Below are 22,441 nucleotides of genomic sequence, written 5' to 3'. Positions count from 1 at the left end.
TTTGCAGTAATTGTAAAAAATGTATGGCACAAAATAAATGTGTAATTACAAAAAAATACAAATATATAAATATATATATATATATATATATATATATATATATATATGTATATATATACATCTCCAAGAGCTAATTGGAGTGAAGTGTCAGCCGACTGGAATCCAATCAATGAGATGAGATCGGAGGTGTTGGTTACAGCTGCCCTGCCCTATAAAAAAACACACACCGGTTTGCTCTTCACAAGAAGCATTGCCTGATGTGAATGATGCCTCGCACAAAAGAGCTCTCAGAAAACATACGATTAAGAATAAAGCTGAAATGGGTTATAAAAGTATCTCCAAAAGCCTTGCTGTTCATTAGTCCACGGTAAGACAAATTGTCTATAAATGGAGAAATTTCAGCACTGCTGCTACTCTCCCTAGGAGTGGCCATCCTGTAAAGATGACTGCAAGAGCACAGCGCAGACTCAATGAGGTGAAGAAGAATCCTATGGTGTCAGCTAAAGAGTTACAAAAGTCTCTGGCATATGCTAACATCCCTGTTAGCAAATCTACAATATGTAAAACACTAAACAAGAATGGATTTCATGGGAGGATACCACAGAGGAAGCCACTGCTGTCCAAAAAAACATTGCTGCACGTTTACAGTTTGCACAAGAGCACCTGGATGTTCCACAGCAGTACTGGCAAAATATTCTGTGGACAGATGAAACCAAAGTTAAGTTGTTTGGAAGAAGCACACAACACTATGTGTGGAGAAAAAGAGGCACAGCACACCAACATCAAAACTTCATCCCAACTGTGAAGTATGGTGGTGGGGGCATCATGGTTTGGGGCTGCTTTGCTGCGTCAGGGCCTGCATGGATTGCTATCGTCAAAGGAAAAATGAATTCCCAAGTTTATCAATACATTTTGCAGGAGAACTTAAGGCCATCTGTCCACCAGCTGAAGCTCAACAGAAGATGGGTGTTGTAACAGGACAACGACCCAAAGCATAGAAGTAAATGAACAACAGAATGGCTTAAACAGAAGAAAATACGCCTTCTGGAGTTCCCCAGTCAGAGTCCTGACCTCAACCCGATTGAGATGCTGTGGCATGACCTCAAGAAAGCGATTCACACCAGACATCCCAAGAATATTGCTGAACTGAAACAGTTCTGTAAAGATGAATGGTCAAGCATTACTCCTGACAAATGTGCATGTCTCATCTGCAACTACAGGAAACGTTTGGTTGAAGTTATTGCTGCTAAAGGAGGTTCAAGCAGTTATTAAATCCAAGGGTTCACCTACTTTTTCCACCTGCACTGTGAATGTTTACATGATGTGTTCAATAAATACATGTTAACATTGAATTCTTTGTGTGTTATTAGTTTAAGCAGACTGTGATTGTCTATTGTTGTGACTTATTGTTGTGTCTATTGTTGTGACTGTTCAGTATCCCTCTTCTATGATTTAGGTTACACATTGTATAAGAGAATTTATGCATTATATTCTCTATGACTTCCTTTAAAATGACCATGCACTACTGAGGTAGCAGATAAAAGGAAATATGCAGTGCATGGTATTTAAATATTTATTTTTCATGTTACATTTATGGTAAATACATTCATATGGATTGGCAGAATTTTCTTTTTTTTGTAAATTCACACGTTTTGAGGAATCTTGGCAATCCGTCGGTGAGATGAAATGACATCCTGAGCTGATGCTGCTCTAATATCTGTTGCCTGCAGCTCAGAGACTTCACAGTTCACAAGCTGTGATGTTTCTTTTGTCTTGACCCTGTTGAAACTGCTGATGGCTCTGTAACAAAGTCATTTGTATTAGAACAGACTGAGAAGACTGCAGGGGAAGGAAACACAGTCATGGCTGCCCTGAGGGACACACTTTACAAAAATCTCATTAGTTAAATAGAGGAAAGCAGCATATATTAGGATATATTGGTTCCTTTGCTACTAAATACCACAATTAAATTCCATTAGATTGTGCTGTCAAATTAGTAAGGTGGATGAGAGATATTTTTTCATAACCATAGTTTTGTACTGAATATTAATAAGTATATTTTGGTTATTTGCTGTTACATAAAGAAAAAACAAGGAAAACAATGATATTGTAATAGTATTTATTTCAGCATATGTTTTGCCACCATCCATCTTTCGTTCTAATGCCGGACGAAGCCTTTTATGTAGGGATAATCTAGGTTAGTCCTAACTTACAGTGGTTGCCTCTAGAGATAAGCGAATTGAAGTTGACGAAGTGGAATTCGATCGAAATTTCAGGAAAAATTTGATACGCACCGAAGCTGAATTTTCTCAAGCTTTGTGGTAACGAATTGCATTTTTTTCCTAAAGTGGCTGCTGCATGGGCTAGGACATGGAGCAAAGACATCTGGGAACGAGGGATCGCCCACAATGCCATGCATGCAGCCAATCAGCAGCCAGCCCTGTGATATCACAGCCCTGTAAATAGCCTCAACCATCTTGGATTCTGCCATTTTCCAGAGACGTCAGCAGGCGCTAAGGACAGTGCTAGGAAAGACTTCATTGTGCTGAAAAAAACTGTTTACAAGTTGAGGGAAAGATTATTCAAGATGTAGAGAAAGGATAAGGAGGCATCATCTACACTATAAAAGGAGAACAGGGTGCAATAGGGGAGTGTACAGCCTGGGTAATAGGATCGATTCTATTACACCTTGGTGCACTAATTGGGGATCCAAATTGCAGTTATACTGCTGCTTTTAGGTTGTTTGCACTTTATCAGGGCTGGCCAACATGCGGCTCTCCAGCTGTTGTAAAACTACCACTTCCACCAAGCCCTGCTGAAAGGCTAATAGCTGAAGGCAGACTGGGCATGATGGGAGTTGTAGTTTTTCAGCAGCTGTAGAGCCGCAGGTTGGCCATCCATGCACTATATGATACATCAGTAATTCTAGCAAACCTTGCTTGCGATTGGGGTGCAAGTTCCGTGTGATACAGCCTTTCACGAGGTGTATTAATAGGAACGATACATACGCCCTATTAGCCGTTCTGTGTTGATTTTTTATTGTTTTTAATTTTTTGGGGGGGTGTATTAATAGGGGAAAAAAAAGAAAAAATATATATGTCATAATTGCCGTTCAGTGGGGAAGTTACATTGTTCTACAGCCATTTACATGGTGTATTAATAGGATAGATATGTACGTCCTATTAGCCATTCTGCATTGATTTTACATTGTTTTCCTTTTTTGGGGGGGTGTATTAATAGGAAAAAAAGATATATGTCATAATTGCCGTTCAGCTGTGAAGTTACATTGTGCTACAGTTTTTCTCTGGGGGTAATATTTAAATTTTAATTTGATTCTTTTATTATGCAGTATGTTCGACAGACAGATGAAAGGCCTTTTAACCACTTCAACACCGCTAGCTGAAACCCCCTTAATGACCAGGCCACTTTTTACACTTCTGCACTACACTACTTTCACAGTTTATCGCTCGGTCATACAACTTACCACCCAAATGAATTTTACCTCCTTTTCTTCTCACTAATAGAGCTTTCATTTGGTGGTATTTCATTGCTGCTGACATTTTTACTTTTTTTGTTATTAATCGAAATTTAACGATTTTTTTGCAAAAAAATGACATTTTTCACTTTCAGCTGTAAAATTTTGCAAAAAAAACGACATCCATATATAAATTTTAAGCTAAATTTATTGTTCTACATGTCTTTGATAAAAAAAATGTTTGGGCAAAAAAAAAATGGTTTGGGTAAAAGTTATAGCGTTTACAAACTATGGTACAAAAATGTGAATTTCCGCTTTTTGAAGCAGCTCTGACTTTCTGAGCACCTGTCATGTTTCCTGAGGTTCTACAATGCCCAAACAGTAGAAAACCCCCACAAATGACCACATTTCGGAAAGTAGACACCCTAAGGTATTCGCTGATGGGCATAGTGAGTTCATAGAACTTTTTATTTTTTGTCACAAGTTAGCGGAAAATTATGATTTTTTTTTTTCTTACAAAGTTTCATATTCCACTAACTTGCGACAAAAAATAAAAAAATTCTAGGAACTCGCCATGCCCCTCACGGAATACCTTGGGGTGTCTTCTTTCCAAAATGGGGTCACTTGTGGCGTAGTTATACTGCCCCGGCAATTTAGGGGCCCAAATGTGTGAGAAGTACTTTGCAATCAAAATGTGTAAAAAATGGCCTGCGAAATCCGAAAGGTGCACTTTGGAATATGTGCCCCTTTGCCCACCTTGGCTGCAAAAAAGTGTCACACATCTGGTATCGCCGTACTCAGGAGAAGTTGAGGAATGTGTTTTGGGGTGTCATTTTACATATAACCATGCTGGGTGAGAGAAATATCTTGGCAAAAGACAACTTTTCCAATTTTTTTATACAAAGTTGGCATTTGACCAAGATATTTCTCTCACCCAGCATGGGTATATGTAAAATGACACCCCAAAACACATTCCCCAACTTCTCCTGAGTACGGCGATACCACATGTGTGACACTTTTTTGCAGCCTAGATGCGCAAAGGTGCCCAAATTCCTTTTAGGAGGGCATTTTTAGACATTTGGATCCCAGACTTCTTCTCACGCTTTAGGGCCCCTAAAAAGCCAGGGCAGTTTAAATACCCCACATGTGACCCCACTTTGGAAAGAAGACACCCCAAGGTATTCAATGAGGGGCCTGGCGAGTTCATAGAATTTTTTTTTTTTGGCATAAGTTAGCGGAAATTGATTTTTTTTTTTTTTTCTGACAAAGTCTCACTTTCCGCTAACTTGGGACAAAAATTTTAATCTTTCATGGACTCAATATGCTCCTCAGCGAATACCTTGGGGTGTCTTCTTTCCAAAATTGGGTCAGTTGTGGGGTGTTTGTACTGCCCTGGCATTTGAGGGTCTCCGCAATCATTACATGTATGGCCAGCATTAGGAGTTTCTGCTATTCTCCTTATATTGAGCATACAGGTAATGAGATTTTTTTTTTTCCGTTCAGCCTCTGGGCTGAAAGAAAAAAATGAACGGCACAGATTTCTTCATTCGCATCGATCAATGTGGATGAAAAAATCTCTGCCAAAAAAATTAAAGGAGGGGAAAGGCGTCTGCCAGGACATAGGAGCTCCGCCCAACATCCATACTCACTTAGCTCGTATGCCCTGGCAAACCAGATTTCTCCATTCACATCAATCGATGTGGATGAATAAATCATTGCCGGGAATTTATTTTTATTTTTTTATATGCAAAGTGTTTGCCAAAGCATAGGAACGCCGCCTCCTCCTCAGCTCGTATGCCTTGGCAAACGTATCTTTAACTGCAGAGTAGAAATCTCGTCTTGCAGCACCGCATACACCGACTTGCGTGTAATCTGACAGCAGCGCAATGCTTCTGTCAGAATGCACATCAGTGCTGCAGCTAGTCGATCGGTTGGTCCACCTGGAATGTAAAAAAAAAAAAAAAAAAAAACCAGGCCGCAACGCAATAATTTTATTAACTTTGGAACAGAACATATAAACTTTAACTTTTTGAACTAAACATTAACCTTTTTGCTTACTGGTGTTTTTTTTTTTTTTTACCTTTATAGAACAAACCTCTCCTTCCCCATGGGTCAATGTGCAAAGCGCAAATCGCCCAAAGATGTGGCGAAGTGCGTTATGCACTTTGTCCCAGGTGAAAGGAGACGTTTGCAGCAGCTGTGAGTGAATGGGCCCTAATAGCCCTGTGTGCCTGTCCTGGTGAGATGTGATCCGTATGCTAGGTGTACCTGTGTTATGGTACTTCCGGAAACACTCCCCTAAGCATAGGGCAGGGTGGTCAGGACAGTCAGGACAGAAATAGCGGGTGTCACGCCTTATTCCACTCCTGATACAGACACGACATCTTTTTCGGGGTGACGGTTGGGTTGAGGTACCAGCAACGACATTAGGGAAATGTCGCTTGTGTAGATGGCTAACTACACTGGTGGATGGGGCCACGGAACCTCCTGGGTACAGGAGGCTCTCGATGATCTCTTCCTGAAATTTGAGGAAAGATCGTGTTCTCCCAGCCTTACTGTAGAGAACAAAACTATTATACAGAGCCAATTGAATCAAATATACAGACACCTTCTTATACCAGCGTCTGGTTCTGTGGGAAACTAAATACGGAGACAACATCTGGTCATTGAAGTCCACCCCTCCCATGTGAAGGTTATAGTCGTGGACTGAGAGGGGCTTTTCAATGACACGGGTTGCCCGCTCAATTTGTATTGTCGTGTCTGCGTGAATGGAGGAGAGCATGTAAACATCACGCTTGTCTCTCCATTTCACCGCGAGCAGTTCTTCGTTACACAATGCGGCCCTCTGCCCCCTTGCAAGACGGGTGCTAACGAGCCGTTGGGGGAAGCCCGCGCGACTAGTTCACGCGGTGCCACAGGCGCCAATCCGTTCTAGAAACAAATGCCTAAAGAGGGCCACACTTGTGTAGAAATTGTCCACATAAAGATGGTACCCCTTGCCGAATAAGGGTGACACCAAGTCCCAGACTATCTTCCCACTGCTCCCCAGGTAGTCAGGGCAACCGACCGGCTCCAGGGTCTGATCTTTTCCCTCATAGACACGAAATTTGTGGGTATAGCCTGTGGCCCTTTCACAGAGCTTATACAATTTGACCCCATACCGGGCGCGCTTGCTTGGGATGTATTGTTTGAAGCCAAGGCGCCCGGTAAAATGTATTAGGGACTCGTTTACGCAGATATTTTGCTATGGGGTATACAAATCTGCAAATGTCTGGTTGAAATGGTCTATGAGGGGCTGAATTTTGTGGAGCCGGTCAAAAGCTGGGTGGCCTCTGGGACGGGAGGCGGTGTTGTCGCTAAAGTGCAGGAAACGCAGGATGGTCTCAAATCGTGTCCTGGACATAGCAGCAGAGAACATAGGCATGTGATGAATTGGGTTCACGGACCAATATGACCGCAATTTATGCCTTTTAGTTAGACTCATGTTGAGGAGAAGGCCCAGAAAAGTTTTAATTTCCGAAACTTGGACTGGTTTCCACCAGAAAGGCTGGGCATAAAAGCTTCCCGGGTTGGCGGTTATAAATTGTGTGGCATACCGATTTGTTTCTGCCACAGCTAAGTCCAAGAGCTCCGCAGTCAAGAACAGCTCAAAAAATCCCAGGGCCGAACCGATCTGAGCTGTCTCAACCCGAACTCCAGACTGGGCGGTGAAAGGGGGAACTACAGGTGCGGCTGAAGTTGGGGACTGCCAATCAGGGTTTGCCAGCACCTCAGGGATTCTAGGGGCTCTACGGGCACGTCTTTGCGGTGGCTGCGACGGGGTCACTACTGCACGTGCCACCGTACCAGCTTCAACTGCCCTTCTGGTGCTCGCTACTTCACCATGTTCTACGGCAGTGCTGGCACTAGGTCCAGGAAGGGCTGCGCTGCTGGTGTATGCCTCACCACGTAATCCGACAGCACCAGCACCACTCTGCTGCTCTTGAAGCGGATCCTGCGCAACCTGCAGTCTAGCGACACGGGGCCGGGTACGCCTGGTGCTATCAGGGACCTCAGCCTCCTCGTCCGAACTTTGGGTCAGAGAGCCACTGCTTTCTACAGGTTCGTATTCTGACCCGCTAGATTCATCAGATGAGGGTTCCCATTCCTCATCCGACTGGGTCAGAAGCCTGTAGGCCTCTTCAGAAGAATACCCCCTGTTTGACATTTGGGCAACTAAATTTAGGGGTATTCCCTGAGAGTACCCAAGAAAAAAAGCAAGCCTTTCTTACAAATGGGAGGCTAGCGAAGTACCGGAGGCCGCTGCGGTTGATAAAAAATATCAAAACTGATTTTTTTATCGCCGCAGCGCGTGTAAAGTGAATGTGCAGTGATCCAAAAAAAATATTTTTTGTCACTGCGGTGGGGCGGGCGTGGGTGAACACACGTGTGGGCGACCGATCAGGCCTGATCGGGCAAACACTGCGTTTTGGGTGGAGGGCGAACTAAAGTGACACTAATACAATTATAGATCTGACCGTGATCAGTTTTGATCACTTCCAGATACTATAAAAGTACAAATGCTGATTAGCGATACGCTAATCAGCGAATAAGGGACTGCGTTGCGGTGGGCTGGGCGCTAACTGATCCCTAAACTACCTAACCAAGGGGCCTAAACTATCCTAAAATCTAACAGTCAATACCAGTGAAAAAAAATTTCACTAGTGATTGACAGGGGCGATCAAAGGGGTGATCAAAGGGTTAATTGGGGTTCAGGGGGGTGATATGGGGCTAGTATGTGGTGTTTGGTGTACTCACTGTGAAGCCTGCTCCTCTGCTGGATCCAACCGACGAAAAGGACCAGCAGAGGAGCAGGGCAGCCATATAACAGATCATATTTACTAATATAATCTGTTATGTGGCTTCTGAGTGGATTTTTTAAAAAACAGCAACCTGCCAGCCGCGATCATTGGCTGGCAGGTTGCTGACGAAATGCTCCTGTAACTTTTGCCGGCCCGCGATGCGCATGCGCGGGCTGGCTGTGACCGAAATCTCGCGTCTCGCGAGATGACGCACGGATGCGTCCAGGAGGAGTAAATCAACCACCTCCCGGACGCATCCGTGCGTTAGGCGGTCGGGAGGTGGTTAAAGGGAATGGGCAATGTCCAAAATGTTTCTGTCGCAGGCAGCAGAAGAGGGAGGGAATTGACAGAAGGAGTCGCAGCGAGAGGCCTGAGCTCCCGGTGTCATCTAACGGTCGTGTCTTGACCAGGAAAACAGCGGTGCTTGAATGGTTGACTAGGTCTTCGACTTTGCTGCAAGTGACATCAGACACCCCCAGCCAAGAGTTGGTGGGTAGTGTTGAGCGAGCCTGAACTGTAAAGTTCAGGTCCATACCGAACTTTACGATTTTTGGTACCCAGACCCGAACCCGAACTTTGCCGGAAAAGTTTGGGTTCGAGTTCGGTGTTCGGGCATTTAATAAAGTCTGTTGAAATGCTGGAAGGCAGCCAATCAACAAGCTTTCAAGTTGTGTTCCCTTAGAGGCCATCACAGCCATGCCTACTAATGGCATGGCTGTGATTGGCAGGTGGACCATGTGACCCAGCCTCTATATAAGCCAGATCACGTGTAGCACCGCCCATCAGCTCTCAGTAGTGAAGGGACAGAAAGCAGGCAGCTGAAGTGAGAGACAGTGTTAGTGCGATTTATTGTGGGTGCAATACACCATCTTTGCACCCCTGACACAGAAAGCTAATCATAAATATGTCTGTTGATTCTGTGGGTGACCTACAGCGATTTTTTTGTGGGTCGAATGCAACATTGTACTTTGTACCCCTGACACACAAATATAATAGTTAATCCGTCTGTTAGTTAGGTGCACATCATATACCCATTTATTGCGTGAAGTACACCTGCACTGCATAAGTGACAAGGAAATTGATATAGTTAATCTATCCATCTGTTAGTTAGGTGCATGTCATATACACATTTATTGCGTGAAGTTTACCTGCACTGCATATGTTACAGGGAAATTTATATAGTTAATCCATCCATCTGTTAGTTAGGTGCATGTCATATACCCATTTATTGTGTGAAGTTTACCTGCACTGCATACAGGGAGTGCAGAATTATTAGGCAAATGAGTATTTTGACCACATCATCCTCTTTATGCATGTTGTCTTACTCCAAGCTGTATAGGCTCTAAAGCCTACTACCAATTAAGCATATTAGGTGATGTGCATCTCTGTAATGAGAAGGGGTGTGGTCTAATGACATCAACACCCTATATCAGGTGTGCATAATTATTAGGCAACTTCCTTTCCTTTGGCAAAATGGGTCAAAAGAAGGACTTAACAGACTCAGAAAAGTCAAAAATAGTGAGATATCTTGCAGAGGGATGCAGCACTCTTAAAATTGCAAAGCTTCTGAAGCGTGATCATCGAACAATCAAGCGTTTCATTCAAAATAGTCAACAGGGTCGCAAGAAGCGTGTGGAAAAACCAAGGCGCAAAATAACTGCCCATGAACTGAGAAAAGTCAAGCGTGCAGCTGCCAAGATGCCACTTGCCACCAGTTTGGCCATATTTCAGAGCTGCAACATCACTGGAGTGCCCAAAAGCACAAGGTGTGCAATACTCAGAAACATGGCTAAGGTAAGAAAGGCTGAAAGACGACCACCACTGAACAAGACACACAAGCTGAAACGTCAAGACTGGGCCAAGAAATATCTCAAGACTGATTTTTCTAAGGTTTTATGGACTGATGAAATGAGAGTGAGTCTTGATGGGCCAGATGGATGGGCCCGTGGCTGGATTGGTAAAGGGCAGAGAGCTCCAGTCCGACTCAGACGCCAGCAAGGTGGAGGTGGAGTACTGGTTTGGGCTGGTATCATCAAAGATGAGCTTGTGGGGCCTTTTCGGGTTGAGGATGGAGTCAAGCTCAACTCCCAGTCCTACTGCCAGTTTCTGGAAGACACCTTCTTCAAGCAGTGGTACAGTAAGAAGTCTGCATCCTTCAAGAAAAACATGATTTTCATGCAGGACAATGCTCCATCACACGCGTCCAAGTACTCCACAGCGTGGCTGGCAAGAAAGGGTATAAAAGAAGAAAATCTAATGACATGGCCTCCTTGTTCACCTGATCTGAACCCCATTGAGAACCTGTGGTCCATCATCAAATGTGAGATTTACAAGGAGGGAAAAGAGTACACCTCTCTGAACAGTGTCTGGGAGGCTGTGGTTGCTGCTGCACGCAATGTTGATGGTGAACAGATCAAAACACTGACAGAATCCATGGATGGCAGGCTTTTGAGTGTCCTTGCAAAGAAAGGTGGCTATATTGGTCACTGATTTGTTTTTGTTTTGTTTTTGAATGTCAGAAATGTATATTTGTGAATGTTGAGATGTTATATTGGTTTCACTGGTAAAAATAAATAATTGAAATGGGTATATATTTGTTTTTTGTTAAGTTGCCTAATAATTATGCACAGTAATAGTCACCTGCACACACAGATATCCCCCTAAAATAGCTAAAACTAAAAACAAACTAAAAACTACTTCCAAAAATATTCAGCTTTGATATTAATGAGTTTTTTGGGTTCATTGAGAACATGGTTGTTGTTCAATAATAAAAATTAATCCTCAAAAATACAACTTGCCTAATAATTCTGCACTCCCTGTATGTAACAGGGGAATTGATATAGTTAATCCGTCTGTTAGTTAGGTGCGTGTCATATACCCATTTATTGCGTGAAGTACACCTGCACTGCATACTTGAAAGGGAAAATAATATATTCAATCTGTCTGTTAGTTCAGTGGGTGACCTCAAAGAATGAGGAGAGCATCAAATAAGGGACGTGGCCCTGGTCGTGGTGCTGTTGGGGTTGGTGGAGCTCATGTTGCAGGGAGAGGATGTGGTCGATCTGTGCCAGCTACACGCCGAAATGAAACACCTTCCTCAGGTGCACGTAGGCTACAGAACGTTCAGTGTTATTTTGTAGGTGTACGAATGGTGAGGCCAAAATAAGTATAGGCGGTAGTAGATTGGGTGGCTGACTGTGCCTCCAGTTCCTTCACATTGTCTCCTACCCAGACCCCTGCTAAAAGCACAGAATTTGCACCTGCAGCCCATTAGCATATGTCTTTCACCTCAGCCCCTTGAAAATCAGCCAAGCAGTATGAGCCCCAAGTCATGCAGAAGTCTCTTATGCTTTTTGATGACTCTGCTGGCAGGGTTTGCAGGGGACGTCCACATAGCCCTGCTCCAGAAGTGGAAGAGACTGATTGCACTGATGCCCAACCACTTATGTTTCAGGATGTGGACATGGGAATACCACCGCAGCACATCTCTGATAATGACGAAACACAGGTGCCAACTGCTGCGGCTTTATGCAGTGTGCAGACCGGCAAGGAGGGCATGGGTGAAGAGTGTGTGGAAGATGATGTGGAGGATGATGAGGTCCTAGACCCCACATGGAATCAAGGTCATGCGAGTGACATGTGCAGTTCGGAGGAAGAGGTGGTGGTCACACAGTACCAGCCGCACAGCAAAAGAGGGAGCAGTGTGCAAAAGCAGAGTGGCCGCCCCCTAACTAGTACGCCTGAGCACACCAAAGCCATCTCCAAGGAGTTCCCTGGCATGGCAGTTCTTCAGACAATGTGCTGACGACAAAATGCGAGTGGTTTGCACGCTGTGCAATCAGAGCCTGAAGCGAGGCATAAATGTTCTAAACCTGAGCACCACTTGCATAACCAGGCATCTAAATGCAAAGCACGAGCTGCAGTGGAGTAAACACCTCAAAAACCAGAAAAGATCTCAGGCTCCCCCTGGTTCCTCTTCTGCTGCATTTTCAGCCTCTTCCTCCCCCTCTCGATTGACAGTGGCACCTGCCACCCCACAAACAGAGGATGTGGCAGCAACGACACCACGTCCGTCACCGTCACCAAGCATGTCCACAATGTCCTATGGAAGCGTTCAGCTGTCCATCTCCCAAAGAATAGAGAAAGAGGAAGTACCCCCCTACCCACCCGCAATCCCTGGCTTTGAAATTATGTCATTCCGTCTGGTGGTGACAGAGACTTTTAAAAACCTTATGGCGGTGGCTGTCCCCCAGTACGTGGTTCCCAGCCACCACTACTTTTCCAGGTGAGCCATCCCCGCCATGCACAACCAAGTGGCGGACAAAATTAGGTGTGCACAGTGCAACGGAATCTGTGACTAGTCTTGAGCGCGAATATTCGAATAGCGAATAATAATCGTGAATATCGCAACTTCGCTAATTTGCAAATATTACGAATATAGTGCTATATATTCGCTATATAGAATATTCGTAATTTTTTTACATCTGAAAACATGATTCCTCCCTGCTTCTTTTTTGTGGGTCAATGAGTCATTGGCCCATAAGCAACTTAAGCAGGAAAGAATCATGTTTTCAGATGTTAAAAAATTACGAATATTCTAAAAAACAAAGTTATAGCAATATAGCGAATATTCGTAAAATACACATATAGACTGCAATTTAGCTAATATAGTGCTATAATCTTTTTTTTTATAGTCAATCTCTTCTGAAGTTCAGATTTTGAAAAAATGTACACTATTAAAAAAAAAAATCTATATTAGCTAAATTGCAGTCTATATGTGTATTTCACGAATATTCGCTATATTGCTATAACTTCGTGTTTTAGAATATGACGAATATGACGAATGTTCTAAAAAACAAATATATGGCAATATAGCGAATATATTAGTTATTTAGATACCATGGGAATGCCTGTGGGTTAGAATATACCATCGGATCTCAGTTTTCACGATCTCAGGGAAAACTCAAATCTGATGGTATTTTCTAACCCACAGGCTTTCTCATGGTGACGGGGACGCTTGTCGGGGAGGAGTATACGAACAACTGTACAGATTGGGAAAAAAAATGTGAATATTCTAAATAGCCAACCAATAGGAAAGTTGTCTTATACAGTTAAAAGATAATCGCAATACGCAAATAATTAAATTGCATATTATTCGTGATAAATAGAATAATGACGAATATTAGATTTCGACAAATATAAGACAAATGTTCAATTGAATATTCACGAAATATAGCGAAATCAAATATGGCACCTCCCGCTCATCACTATATGTGACAAGGTCCACATAACCACCAATACGTGGACCAGTAAGCATGGACAGGGACGTTATGTCTCCCTAACTGCACACTGGGTAAATGCAGTGGCTGCTGGGCCTGAGGCGGATAGCAGTTTGGCGCATGTTCTTCCGCCACCGAGGATTGCAGGACGTTTCTCTTTGCCTCCTGTTGCATCCTCCATCAGCATGTGCTGAATTTGGTGGTGCAAAGGTCCCTGAAAAATTACTCCGATATATCAGAGCTGCTGCAGAAAGTGCTAGCTGTCTGTGCGCGCTTTCGGCGTTCTCACCCTGCTGCTGCTCGCCTGTCTACGCTGCCGCGTAACTTCGGCCTTCTCGCTCACCGCCTCATATGCGACGTGCCCACAAGATGGAACTCCACTTTGCACATGCTGGAAAGACTGTGCAAGCAGCAGGCGATAGTGTAGTTTTAGCTGCAGCACGCACGGATGAGTCGCTCTGCGGAACAGCACCACTTCACCACCAACGAGTGGGCCTCCATGGGAGACATGTGTGCCATGTTGCGCTGTTTCGAGTACTCCACCAACATGGCCAGTGCCGATGACACAGTCCTCAGCGTTACTATCCCACTTCTATGTCTCCTTGAAAAAATGCTTTGGGCGATGATGGAAGAGGATGTGGCACAAGAAGAAGAGGGGGAGGAAGAAGGATAATTTCCACGGTTATCAGGTCAGTCATTCACAAGTGGCACGTAGGGTGGGTTCCTGCACCAACAGAGGCCAGGTACACAATTGTCTAGCCACGGCACAGTTCTGGAGGATGAGGAGGATGATCATGAGGAGGAACCATGTTCACAGCAGGGTGGCACCCAAAGCAGGTCATGGCCATCACTGGAGCGTGGCTGGGGGAATACAGAGGAAACAGACAATACACCTCCCACAAAGGACAGCTTGTCGTTGTCTCTGGGCAGCCTGGCACACATGAGCGACCGCCGAGTTTCCCACATTCTAACCAGTGCTGATTACTGGGTGGCCACCCTGCCGGATCCCTGATCACTGATCACTGCAGTGTGATCAGAAGATGCACGAGTACAAGCACACGCTGGTAGACACGCTGCTTATAGCATTCCCACCTGACACCGGGGGCTCAGTGGAAGCACAAGGCAAAGGCAGAGGAGCAGGAAGAATTCGCCAACGCAGCTGGGGCACTGCCAGCACCTCAGAAGGGAGGGTTAGCATGGCTGAAATGTGGAAAAGCTTTGTCAGCATGCCACAACAACCAGCACCACCAGCTGATATGGAACTTCTTAGCAGGAGGCAGCATTTCAGCAACATGGTGGAACAGTATGTGTGCACACGCCTACACATACTGACTGATGGATCTGCCCCTCTGAACTTCTGATTCTCCAAATTGGGCACATGGCCTGAGCTTGCCCTTTACATCTTGGAGATGCTGGCCTGCCCTGCGGCCAGTGTATTGTCCGAACGTGTGTTCAGCACAGCAGGGGGGTGATCACAGACAAGCGTAGCAGCCAATGTGGACAAGCTCACATTTATTAAAATGAATCAGGCATGGATCCCACAGGACTTGTCTGTACCTTGTGTAGAATAGACATGTATACCAGCCTTAACCAGCCATTGTTATACTACAGCACACCTTCTCTTTGTTTTCTTTTTATGTTAATTAATGTTTTGGGATCTTCCCAAATTTATAAAAATAAAATTAAATACAAAAATAGTGTTGGCTACCTCCTCCACCACCGCTTCCACCTGCAGCGCCACAACCACCGCCTCCTCAACCTCCTACTCCACTTTGACCTCCACCTCCTAATTCAAGATCATTAATTTTGACTTTTTTAAAATTCTGTTATTTTAATACATTTCCCTATCCACATTTGTTTGCAGGGCAATTGTCCTGCTCTTACCCCTATTTTGCTTCCTTTTGCAGCCTTCTAGACTTTTTATGACTTTTTTAGAGCCATTTTAGTGGCCCAAAGTTTGGATCCCCATTGACTTTTAATGGGGTTCGGGTTCAAGTTTGGGTCCCGAACCCAAACTTTGCAGCAAAGTTCTTCTGAACCTGGCGAACCCGAACTTCTAGGTGTTCGCTCAACCCTATGCCTACTGACTAAATAATGAAGATTTAAAAATGTCAGCTGTGTCACATAGTTTCTATTTATCTATATCTACCAATAAACACTGTTTCCTTGCCATAATCAATTCAATATTCTAACATCCATGATTATTCATTGTAAACTTTGAATCTACATTCTTTTTCTTTTTATCATAATTCCAAGTTCCAAGTCCCAAATGTTTTTTTACAGTACAAAATAATTTATGAAGTTATTGCGCGAAGTCTCACGAGACTTCGCGAAACAATAACTTTGGCTCATCGGAGCCAATACATTCTAAAACTGTACAGAGCTCCTGCCACTTTTGGGGGGAAAAAGTGCATCTTATAAAGCAAAAAATACGGTACATTAAGAAATTGTGACTGACACAGTTCCCTAATATAAGCTGTGGCTCCATAGAAGAACTTCACTTTAAAATGGTTACTATACATGTATAAGATAAAAATGATCTAAGCAAATTGTATTAAAGGGGTTCTCTCATGAAAAATATTCAACATTTTTCAAATCAGCACATGGATCTGAATACTTTTGTAATTGCAAATAATAATAAAAATTATTATAGCTACTAAGTTATTCAATTAAATCTATCTGTATAGCACCACCTTTTGTTTGCTCTTTTTCTAATTTCTCTGTCCTACTCACTGAGATGGAGGAACATGTTCAGTTCCATCTTTAAGCTGCCACCAGCTGCAGCAGACAGGACATGTCCCCTGAAAAAGTGCACACTCCTTAAGCTGCCTGCTTAAATAAATTTAGCAGAGCCATTGGAGCTATGAAAGTGAATATCTCTGGATCCATGTGAGGTACAGGGCTGGTTCTAAGTTTGCTAGAAAGAGATTGTCATGTACTATATGATATTGGATTTTCATTTTTACATTTGAATGGAATAACCCATTAAAACTACAATGTAAACACTACTTCTGTATGTGGTCGATGTTTTTTATTTTCTGCAATGTCATATAAACGTATATGTAACGTTGGAAGGTAACGTTAATATTCTCTAGTCAGTTCAACTATTGCAAATACTGTAGCTGCCAGTCTGAATGTGTTTATATGTAACCGTACATAATCATTTTCCTCTTCAAATTTTGTGTTTACTTTAGCACCTTGAAATAGATGGGAAAGGTATAAAATTATCGTATTGTGTATATAAGATGAAGCATAATTCAACTTAAAATATTTTCTGCTTTTGGGTTGCTGATGCAGCATCCTTTTACTCTTGATAAAAAATGCTTTGCAAAGGTTGTGCCTCTTTGGATTTATCAGTATCAGCATGTGGCAGTGTTTGGGCTTCCAGCTAGAAAATTCAAATGGAATTTTACAGTACTTGCTTTGGGGCTTTAGTGTAAAACTGCTCTCTTAGCAGCTTCAAAGTCTTCACAAACTCGGTCACTGAATCTTTATCATTGTCACACCAGTGTACAACCTGAAACCAGTCTTGTTGACTTTTCACTTTCAATTTATTTCCTTGATTGCTTAATTTGTATTTGACAAAACAATTGTAATATGGCTGAGGCTGATATCAAACATGCACAGTTTATTACAAATAGTGTGGTAGTGTAGATTCCATTAAACAGGTGGCGTAATAATCTTTACAGTAAAATAATCTTCTGATGAGGACTTTTAGTGCTTTCCTGGAAACGCTATTAATGATTTATTAAAGGGAACTAAACTAATGGAAGTCTTAGACTAATTCATATGAACGGGGCTGAAGGGACTTAATTCTTAGACCAATATTGGACCTCATTACCACATTTTAACAAACCAGTGTTACTTTATCCCGCACTGGTATCAGATGTGCACAGTTAGTAAGAGGAGCATCTCTGCAGGTCTGTGTGCTAAAACGGAAGTTGGCAAGAGGGCTGAGCGGTGTAGGTGGTGTTGCATCCCATAAAATATAGACCAGTTTCCTGGTGTAAATCATATTAATAGTGCCAGGCTGACTATGGTCACAACTGTACTGCCAAACCCTTGCCGTGCTTTTTGGAAAACTGGCCAGCAGGGATCTACCCCCACCAAAAAGTTGCTCAAGCATTGCACGTGCCTTCATTTATGAGTTTTCATTGCCTGTTTCTGAACTAAAGGGGTTGATAAATGTTCCCCATAGTTTTTGTCGTCTTTCTATGGCTTGTAAAAAATGCCATGAATTTTATGTGGTTTGTATAAATTGTTTGGGTAATATGTTTTTTTTTTTTATTCAAATGATCATTAGCACTTTTTAGCACCTTATTTAACATATTGTCACTCCAGAATTCTGACTTAAAAAATAAAAAATCTTTTTGGACTCCTGCAGCATTTTTGTAAATTTTTGCATTTTTAAATTACTCATTCTAGTTTTAATTTATGGGTGGAAAGGAGGAAGTGTTTAGCTATGTTAATGAGTTTCACTCCAGATTTATCACTGAGACTTTTTTAAAGTAAAAAAAAAGTTTATGTTTAAGGATAAGACAAATTTATCAAGTAACAGGAGACATTTGATAAATGTGGCATAAAGTACACCAACATAACTGACTTGCCCTCATGATCACTACACCATTATCCGTAAATATTATTTTACTAGCAGAAGGACCCGGCTTTGCACGGGTATATTTAATCTATTTCACTTAATGTTTGTGTGTGTATTTAAAATATATCGTATCCACCATAACAGTGAACTCCACAGCCCCCCCCCCACCCCTTAACACTGACCCCCTCATAGTGCCAAGCCTTCTTAAAATGGAACCTCCACAGCAGCCCATTCTCTTAACTTTGACATTCACAGCAGTCCGCCCCTTTACCAGTGAGTTTCACAAAACCCCACACCCTTAACATTGACCTCTACAGCACCCTGCCCCTTAACACTGAACTCCATAGGGGACCATCCCCTTGTGTCCTCCAATGTTCCCTGCCCCCTTAACAGAGACCTCCACAGCACCCGTCCATTTAACAGTGACATCCACAGTACCCCTCTCCTTTAAAGGTGACAGTATACTGCTGCCTTAACAGTGACCTCCACAGCAGCTGCTCTTTTAATAGTGGCCCCTGTCCCCTTAACAGTGAACTCCACAGTGCCCGCCCCTTTAACAGTGACCTCCACAGTGGCCTGCCCCCTTAACAGTGACCTCCACAGTGGATACCCCTTTAACAGTGACCTCCACAGCGGCCACCCCTTTAAAAGTGACCTCCACAGCAGCTGCAACTTTAGTGGAAGCAGATATATTGCATCCCTCAATCAGTATTTTGTGGAAACAGATATATCAAACCTCTCAATCAGAGAGGTGCAAGTCTATCGCACCCCTTTATCAGCATATAGAACACCTGAATCAATATTTGGTAGAAGCAGGTATATGGCATCCCTCAATCAGTATTTTGTGGAAGCCGGTGTATAGCAGGCCTCAATTAATATTTGGTGGAAGCAGATATATAGCACCCCTCAATCAGTATTTTGTAAAAGCAGGTATATAGAACCCCTTGATCAGTTTTTTTGTAGTAGCAGGTATACCCCATCCCTCAATCAGTATTTTGTGGACACAAGTATATAGAAGACCTGAATCAATATTTGGTAGAAGCAGGTATATCGCACCCCTCAATCAGTATTTTTTGGAAGAAGGCATATCAAAACCCTTAATTAGTATTTTGTGAAAGCAGGTTTATAGAACCCCTTAATCAGTATTTTGTAGAAGCAGGTATATCGCACCCTTCAATCAGTATTTTGTGGAAGCTGGTGTATCAAACCCGTCAGTCAGTATTTTGTGAAAACAGGTAAGGTATATAGAACACCTAAGTCAATATTTGGTGGAAGCAGGTATATCGCACCCCTCAATCAGTATTTTGTGGAAGCAGGTATATAAAAACCCTTAATCAGTACTTTGTTGAAGCAGGTTTATCGCACCTCTCAATCAGTATTTTGTGGAAACAGGTATATAGAACACCTGAATCAATATTTGGTGGAAGCAGGAATATCGCACCCCTCAGTCTGTATTTTGTGGAAGTATGTACAGTATATCAATGTCCTTAATAACTATTTTGTGGAAGCAGGTATATCGCACCACTTAATAGGTCTTTTGTGGAAACAGGTATTTAGAACACCTGAATAAATATTTGATGGAAGCGGGTATATCGCACCCCTCAATATGTTTTTTGTGATAGAGGGTATATCAAACACCTTAATCAGTATTTTGTGGAAGCAGGTACATCGCACCACTCCATAAGTATTTTGTGGAAGCAGGTATATCGCACTCCCCAATCAGTATTTTGTGGAAGCAGGTATATAGAACCCCATAATCAATATTTTGTAGAAGCAAGTGTATTGTACCCCTAATCAGTATTTTGTGCAAACAGGTATATAGAACACCTGAATCAATATTTGGTGGAAGCAGGTATATCGCAACCCTCAATCAGTATTTTGCGGAAACAGGTATATAGAACCCCTGATGGAAGCAGGTATATCACATCCCTCAATCAGTATTTGTAGAAGCAGGTGTATTGCACCCCTTAATCAGTATTTTGTGGAAACAGGTATATAGAACACCTGAATCAATATTTGGTGGAAGAAGGTATATCGCACACCTTAATCAGTATTTAATGGAAGCCGATGTATAGCAGGCCTCAATAAATATTTGGTGGAAGCAGATATATAGCACCCCTCAATCAGTATTTTGTAGAAGCAGGTATATAGAACCAGTTAATCAGTATTTTGTAGTAGCAGGTATACCCCATCCCTCAATCAGTATATTGTGGAAACAGGTATATAGAACACCTTAAATAATATTTGGTGGAAGCAGGTATATCGCACCCCTCAATCAGTATTTTGTGGAAGCAGGTATATCAAACCCCTTAGGCAACTATCACACTAGTGGCAGGATGGATCCGACAGGCTGTTCACCCTGTCGAATCCGTTGTGCCATTATCTCGCCATGCCGCCAGACTGCCGCTCTGTCCACATTGACTATAATGGGGACGGGGCGGAGCTCCGGCACAGCATGGCAGTGCATGGCTAGAGGCCGCCGGACTAAAGGTACTGCATGTCCAACTTTTTATTCCTGCGGCCTCTCAACGCGCACTGCAGTGCAGCGCCGGAGCTCCGCCCCTGTCACCACTATAGTCAATAGGGACAGAGCGGCAGTCCAGCGGCAAGGCGAAATAGCGGCAGGACGGATTTGACAGGATGAACAGCCTGTTGGATCCGTCCTGCCGCTAGTGTGAAAGTAGCCTAAGGGGTTTGATATACCTGCTTCCAAAAAATACTGATTGAGGGGGGGCGATATACCTGCTTCCACCAAATATTGATATAGAACCCCTTAATCTGTATTTTGTAGAAGTAGGTATATTGCGCCCTTTAATCAGTATTTTGTGGAAGCAGGTATATAAAACCCCTCAATCAGTATTTTGTAGATTCAGGTTTATCGCATCTCTCAATTTGTATTTTGTGGAAATAGGTACTGTATATAGAGCACGTGAATCAATATTTGGTGGAAGCAGGTATATCGCACCCCTCAGTCTGTATTTTGTGGAAGCATGTATATCAATCTCCCTAATAAGTATTTTGTAGAAGCAGGTATATCGCACCACTTAATAAGTATTTTGTGGAAGCAGTTATATCAAACCCCTAATCAGTATTTTGTGGAAGCAGGTACATCGCACCCCATCAGTATTTTGTGGAAGCAGGTATATCACACTCCTCAATCAGTATTTTGTGGAAGCAGGAAAATAGAACCCCTTAATCGGTATTTTGTAGAAGCAGGTGTATTGCACTCCTAATCAGTATTTTGTGTAAACAGGTATATAGAATACCTGAATCAATAATTGGTGGAAGCAGGTATATGGCAACGCTGAATCAGTATTGTTTGGAAACAGGAATATAGAATCCCTGATTCAATATTTGATGTAAGGAGGTATATCGCACCCCATAATCAGTATTTTGTGGAAGCCACTGTATCGCAGACCTTAATCAATATTTGGTGGAAGCAGGTATATAACACCCCTCAATCAGTATTTTATGGAAGCTGGTATATCAAACCCCTTAATCAATATTTTGTGGAAGCATGTATATCGCACCCCTCAATCTGTATTTTGTGGAAACTGGTATAAAAAAAACCTCAATCAGTATTTTGTAGAAGCAGGTATATCGCACCCCTTAATCATTATTTTGTAGAAGCAGTTATAAAGAACCCCTTAATCAGTATTTTGTAGTAGCAGGTATATCGCACCCCTCAATCAGTATTTTGTGAAAACAGGTATATAGAAAACCTGAATCAATATTTGGTGAAAGCAGGTATATCGCACCTCTCAATCAGTATTTTGTGGAAGTGGTATATCAAACCCCTTAATCAATATTTTGTGGAAGCATGTATATGGCTCCCCTCAATCTGTATTTTGTGGAAACTGGTATAAAAAAAACCTCAATCAGTATTTTGTAGAAGCAGGTATATCGCACCCCTTATACATTATTTTGTAGAAGCAGTTACAAAGAACCCCTTAATCAGTATTTTGTAGTAGCAGGTATATCGCACCCCTCAATCAGTATTTTGTGAAAACAGGTATATAGAAAACCTGAATCAATATTTGGTGAAAGCAGGTATATCGCACCTCTCAATCAGTATTTTGTGGAAGCCGGTGTATCGCAGACCTCAATCAATATTTGGTGGAAGCAGATATATCGCACCCCTCGATCAGTATTTTGTGGAAGCAGGTATATAGAACCCCTTAATCAGTATTTTGTAGAAGCAGGTATATCCCACCCGTCATTCGGTATTTTATGGAAGCCAGTGTATCGC

The sequence above is a fragment of the Bufo gargarizans genome, chromosome 2 (genome assembly GCF_014858855.1).
Source record: "Bufo gargarizans isolate SCDJY-AF-19 chromosome 2, ASM1485885v1, whole genome shotgun sequence".
Classification (NCBI taxonomy): Eukaryota; Metazoa; Chordata; class Amphibia; order Anura; family Bufonidae; genus Bufo; species Bufo gargarizans.
Note: the sequence above shows the minus strand (reverse complement) of the source record.